The sequence below is a fragment of the Cynocephalus volans genome, chromosome 1, assembly GCF_027409185.1.
Source record: "Cynocephalus volans isolate mCynVol1 chromosome 1, mCynVol1.pri, whole genome shotgun sequence".
NCBI lineage: Eukaryota > Metazoa > Chordata > Mammalia > Dermoptera > Cynocephalidae > Cynocephalus > Cynocephalus volans.
Genome location: NC_084460.1, coordinates 251,159,662 through 251,166,749, shown reverse-complemented (window position 1 = coordinate 251,166,749; position 7,088 = coordinate 251,159,662). Strand labels below are relative to the sequence as shown.

Below are 7,088 nucleotides of genomic sequence, written 5' to 3'. Positions count from 1 at the left end.
TGTACTTCAGCCATATGAAGTTGTATATGAGTGCCTCTGTAGTCTAGGCACTGGGGCAATTAGTGACTCCTTGCTGAGGTTAGTGACACTATGTTGGTTCACTGAAGAAGTGTGCAAGCTCTTAAATTTGGGGGAGTAGTGCCTCAGTGCCCTGTTGCTCATTGGCTGGGCTTGGTGTCCCTAGGCAGGCTTGTTGACATCCTGGCTTGCATCCTGTGACCCTGATGGGTGCAGAGAGGTATACGAGAGCTCCTCAGTTTGAGTGGGAGACCTGGGACAGGGTTTCTTTCTCCTCTTTGTAACAGGCAGAGGTTCCTCCTGGGCTCTTGCTTCTCCTGGTTGGGGCATGGGTTGGTAGTGATTGGGAATTTTCTTTCCCACTCTATTTGCATTGCCTGGGTTTCTAAATTCTCAGGAGCTTTGCATGCATTTCATGGATTAAGCCAGTCTCATGCACAGTGTACATACCTCCAACTCCCAGGTGTGTTACCATATGTGGCAGCATAATTTTCCTCATGGGTTAGGCCACTGAGTCGCAGGTCTGCACTTTCTCACCTCTTTCTCTGGGCTCTGCTGGTGACTGTCCTTGTGTCAGTGCAGTTGATCAGTCAGCAGGCTACCTGCATGGCATCAGTGGCTGATGATGTGATAGTGAACCACCCTTGTGGCAACGGTGGCTTGGCAATAGCTGTGGTGGACCTCCCACATGGCAGTAATGTCTGCAGCAATGATGGAGGCTGCCTGCAGCTCCTGAGATCCTGCAAACTCCTGCTGTCTGTTGGCAAGGGCTGACCATGGCTACTGAGGTCTCCAGGTGTGCTCCTGCCAACTGAAAATTTCAATAAATCTGATTACAGAGAACATGATGAAAAAGACTGAAAGAAATTCATAGAATCTACTACTTAGAAAGTTATTGGTAATATTTATCAAATTAAATATCAAAAATTATCTTATGTCTTTACTCTCAGTATTCATCCTAGACTTTTATATCATGTATTGATTGTATCAGCCAAAATAAACCTATAGTAGTGAAAATCCATATAATTTTAAATTACTTAATCAGGTGTCTTGGCCAATGTATCTTTTATTGGTTTTACTTTTTAGATTACATTTAGGCTGTCCACACTTTTATATGCCTAATTCATGTACATGTGCTACATATCACTGGGTTCTTCTTTTTTGCATTTTATAAAAGTCTTTCCCGACTCAGCTAGAAATGACCACCTTTTTTTTGTTGAGAACCTGTATTCCTGCTTCAATCACAATTTATATAAACATGTTCTGGGTGCATTTGTTTACATGATGGGCTCTCCCTAACGGTCTGCAAATTACTTGGAGATAGGGAGAATATAATATTCAAATTTGTATCCCTGAATTCTAACACAGGGGCTAGCACATAGTACACATTACAAATGATTGTTTATTAAGGAGCTAAAGGTGTTGCATTGCTATAAGTACAGCAGAAGAAATGCAGCAGAGCCTGATGTTTGCCTATCAATATCCATTCTTTCCTTCTTCAATTGAAATATGCTATAACAGAATCCTTGGCTGCTGCCAGAAATATATTTCCCACCATCCTTTACTGGTCACATGGAAGAGCTCTGTACAGTTTCTGCTTCCTTCACTAAAAGGAAACTGCTGCTCTTGACATTCTCTCTCATCCTCCTGCCAGCAGGAAACCTGACCTGTCCATGACTCATCTTCAACCTAAGTACCTGATTCTTTAGGTTATGGTAGAGCAACAAAAAGGAAGGAATCTGAGTCTTTAATGATCACTAAAACAGAGCTGCCCCCACCCCCCACCTCGAACCTGGAATCTTCACTCATGTTCTTGAAATAGAAAAGATAAATAAATGTCTTTGATCTCTTAGCCAGTGCATTTTACATCTATTTGTTGTAAAAAATCAGTATTTATTCTAATTAATAACACACACATCCTGAGAAAAAGCACCAGGTATGAAAACCTAAACATGTTAATAAGATAAGTTTTAAGATATTTTTAAATGCATAGCTGAGAAGGAAAATTATGAGTATGCATGAGTAAACTGAGGAATAAAGCCAGCAGTTTCCCTAGTGATATCTGTGATCCCTAGGAGCATGGAGCTTTGGTTCTTAGAAACCACATTTATGATACAGGAGACAGGTCATACCAGGCAAAAATTCAGATCACAAAAATCCAAGAGGTGTGAAATAGAAAAAGTTAAAAAAATCACTCTAAAAAGAGAGACAGAATTTATTTTCCTTTTGTTAGTCTAGGTTCTGGGTTTATGAAATAAAAACAAGACTTCCACACCTCAAATTTTTAACTATAGACATTAGTGTTTTATGGAAATTCTCAATACTGGTAAGATGTAAAAAAGCTCAAACTAAAATGTATTTAATTAACTTAATTGCAGGTTGATAATATGCCCATGTGCCTGGAAAAAGAAACACAAATTATCTTTGAAGATAGACACATTAAATTCAGGCATCAAAAATTCCTGGAGCTCAATTTCTAATGACCATGGGCTCATACAATAAAAAATGAGAACATACATATGAAAAAAAGCCCCCATAAGGAAGAATAAAAAAAAGTGAGAATCAGACATTCAAATACTACACATAGTGTAATTCTTCAATACAGAATATAAAGTGCTTATGTTTAATAAATCTAAAAATAATATATTTAAGAAAGAAATATATAATTATTTTTAAATATGCTTAATTAGTCAACAAATTTATAAAAGATCCAACTAGAACTTTCAGAACTGAACATTGTAAAAACTGAAATTAGATATTTAGGAGATTGGTAAACAGCAAGTTAGAAACATCTGAAGAATGAACTAAAACTTTGATAAAATTAGAATGCAGAGAGGGGGAGACAAAGAGAAAAATATCTGAAAGAGGTTAAGACATATGAAGGATGGTGTGAGATGTGGGAAATAAATTTAAATGAAATTCTGGGAGAAAATGGAGACATTAAGGAAGGAGCAATATTTAAAATAATGGCTGAAACTTTTTCAGAATTGATGAAAAACACCAATCAGATTTACTAAAACTGAAACCCCATGCAGACTAACCAGCATGAAACTAGAAAGCCCCAAACATACATTAAGATCTTCCCCAAAAAAGAGAGACAAAAACATATTCTGCTTATTTAGAAATGAGAGCTAACTTCTTTACATCAATAGTGTAAGCCAGAAGACAGTGGGATAAGTATCTGCCACGTGCTAAGATGTAATAATTATCAACCTAGAATTGTTTACCTTAATGTTTTTCACATTAGCATTCAATAATGACTATCTTATAAAGATATATTCAGATACAAACTAGCTTACTATTCAAAGAGTTCTTTGGGAAAAATGAAGGCCTGATAACACAAGAAAAAAAATGGTGAACTATAAGAATAATAAACAATGTGGAACAATAAAGAATGTAGAAATAAAGGCTAGATAATCATAACATTGTCTAATTTGTGTTTTGTTACTACAGGTGGGAAAGGGGGGGGATTGTAGGGAGCAATTGGGTAAGACAACATGTCATTACTGTTTGTAATGATGAACACGCAAATAATCATGATCATCACATGCTATACACAAATACTGATAGTCAACTCTGTACCCCATGAATATGTATAAATAAAAATAAAAAAAATTTAAAAAGATGGTTCTCAGGTACTTGACAATAATAATAGCAAAAATACAGAGAGGGCAATTGGATTTAAAGCTTTCAAAGATCGTTTTTTGACGAGCACAAAAGACGAAGACATGAAAAACGTTTAGAACTTGTTAATTATATGTGTTAAAATTCTCAGAGTAACTAAATATAGAGCAATAGAAATAAAGTGTAAAACTTTCAAAGCACATCTGGAAAAATAACTTGGATTGATGTCTCTTAAATCAATCCAAACGAAATCAAGAAAGTGAAAAAAAAATCAAACAGAAATACTATTTTTTCTCATAAGGAAGTACTTATTTGAGGTTTAACATGAAATCATACAAATAAAATTTGAATAAACACAAATCCACATTGAGTCATAACACAGACAGCAAGGGACAAAGTCAAAACAAGAAAAACTAATTGGCAGCTATATACAGTTGGACACAGTTGTCTCTTTTACACTAGGAAAATCTTTTACAAAATAATCATCTCAGATCAACAGAAGACCAGTCTTCATTGTCATCCTGCAAGATGAGTTACTTCAGCACCTTCTCCTGTTTTCTCCAATGTCCTCCTTTAGTATGGCTGGTAATTGTTTTGGAGATTGACACCCCTAGAGAGGCCTTGTCATAAGTGCTGTTGGCCACTGTAGTCTGCATATCCCTGTCCATATCCATAGTTCCCATAGTTATATCCAGTATAATCATATCTTCCATAGCCACTATAGTTTTGATCACCACCATAGGCACTATTGTAATTTCCATATCTTTGACCATAATAGTTATTAAATCCTTAGTTCCAGTTTTGGCTCTGACCTCGGCCTTGACCCCTAGTACAACCTCATCCACCATTTCAGCACCTCTTCTTCCTTTTTGTTGTTGCTGTTGCTGCCTATATACCTTTTGGGTTGGGCAACTTTGATTTCACACTTCCCAGTACCAATTTGATGATATCTGCTTCTAACAATTTCTTTACTGGCTCTTCATCTGTATATGTGATAACACAAAATCCTCTTCTTTTGTTTGTTTTTGTATCCATGGGAAGTTCAATATTTTCAATCTCTCCAAAGGCTCCAAAATATTCTTCAAACTGTTGTTCAGAGGAATATGGGCTCAATCTATCCACAAAAACCTTTTTGGGGGATTCTTTCCCTTTTAAAGCTTTGGCCCTTTGGAGTCTGTTAATTTGCCGTCTAGTTTGTTCTTTCAGTTCGAAAACCTTATCAACACTAGCAGCATCTTTGAAAAGCACAAATCCAAATCCTCTTGATCTTCCAGTGACTGGATCTGTTTTAATTGTGCAGTCTACAACTTCCCCAAATTGAGACAAATATTAAGCCAGATCTTTCTTGCTTGTATCCCAGCTCAAGCCTCCCATAATCATTTTACCTTCACCCTGCTGATTCTTGCTTGCATCGATCTTGGATCCCTCTGCCAATTCCTTTATGTTGCTGTACCCGTTCATGTCCTCCACTGTGGTGGAGGGGGTTTGCTGGCACACAGTCCCGGTCGCAGCAGTAGTGGTTTCGGGGTGTTGTATGGAGCTGGATTTAAAATGGCGGTGGAAGAGATCAAAAGAAACACTTTGAGAAAGAACATACAAATAAAGTGGTATAAATCCAAATTTCAAGTAATGTAATCAATTTTAATGAACTAAACCCTTTAGTTAAAAGACAAAGATTTTGTGAGTAGGGAAAAAAATTCCACATATCTATTGCTTATATGAGACACATTTAAAACGTTAAATATATTGAATACAAAATTATGTAAAATATATACAGAGCTAATATTAAACAAAACCTAGTAGCTATGTGTAAGGAAAGTAGAAAAAGTTTAGTTGGGATCTCTTGCCTCACATCTGTTACAAATGGGCAAGATCCAGCCCATTCACTAGAAACAAGTTATAAAAGTAGTGTAACAGCGCATGCGTGCCCATTTACTGATTCAGCATGATTGTTGTAATCATGTCATGCTTTGCTTGTGGCTGCTGTTGTGTACTAAAATTTTAAAGGTAACTACTCTGAACTGCTGGTCTGCAGAGCATGTCTGTGAAGCTCATATCTGGAGAATAAGGTATGTTTACCTTACATAAAGTTACCAGAATCCTCTTTCGATTACCTGACTCACGACCTGCACAGGAAGTGGCAGAAGGATCTGAGATTCCTGCCTGACACTATGTCAATATCAGACTTTATGTTTGGGGAAAGCTAAATTTAGGGTAAAATTACTATACATAGGCAGACCTTTCACAAAAAATCAGATGTGAAAAATCAATCAAAATATGAAAAGATTTTAGTAATCAGGAAAATACAAAATTAAACCACAGTGAAATAAGTGCTCAACAACAATACACTAGCAAAGTAATAAGGTCTGATAATGCCATTATTTTTGAGGATACAGAGAAGCAGATTTTTAGGGGGAAAATAGATCGAAATCTCCACTTTGGAAAACAATTGGGAATTCTAACAAAGTAGAAAATGAACATACCTCATGTCTCATCAATTCTATTTATTCCAGAGAAATGCATACACTCGTGCGATACAGGACATTTAAAGACCCTACCCTATATTTCTTATAATAGCAACTGTTAGGCATCCAAACACTCAAATGTCCATTGACAAAAGAATAAATAAATACACTATAGGTGTTTTGTACTGTGGAACACCTTACAGCAGTGAAAATAAATAAAAGGTGAGGTTCAGGTATCACCTTGGATAGAGCAAGAATTTAATTATTAATCTACAAACAAATTGTAAGGAAATACCATATTATTCCATGCTTGCATGTTAAAAAATTAAAAAGTCAATAAGATATAAGTGAAAGTGTGACAAGAATTTGAATAAAGGAAAGGAATAATAGGAGAAAGTTAATATTGGTTACTTCAGGAGAAGAGGGAGGAAAGAGATGAAAATGGAGACTGGCACATGGTAAATATGATAAATTAATATATAATATTTATAATGCTCACTTTTTCATGTGGGATGTTGAATGTGTTAGTTTTCTTATTTTTCTTTAAATCATAATTATACCTATATTTATATGCTCTTTTTATGTTTAATATATTCACTAATAAATGTTTTTAAATAGTTAATACATTCATATATAAATGCTGAATAATTAAAAGAATAAAGGATAAGTCAGAATGTTGATGGGAGGATGTGTCTCAAACTGTCCTCAAGAAAGCTAACACTATGTCTGCTGTATAATTCTCTGGGAAGAGAATTATGACTTAGAAGCCCTTTCTTCTGGGTATCTTCCTGGCCTTGACAGGATTTTTCTCCAGTACTGATTTCTGCTCTTAATGTGGTATCAATACATTTCGATTGGTAGAATGCTGAGGATGCCACTTTTCCTACAGTCTGATCACTCTCTCCCTATTGACTATCGTGTTCCAAGTCACAAAAAGTTTAGCTAAAATCTTATGAATGAAAAGCAACATTAACAACAACA

General features: G+C 35.8%; 1 pseudogene; it reads right to left on the bottom strand.

The window, feature by feature from the left end:
* Positions 1 to 4,215: 4,215 nt before the first annotated feature.
* LOC134391304 (heterogeneous nuclear ribonucleoprotein D-like) lies at positions 4,216 to 5,109 on the bottom strand (annotated as a pseudogene).
* Positions 5,110 to 7,088: the final 1,979 nt, after the last annotated feature.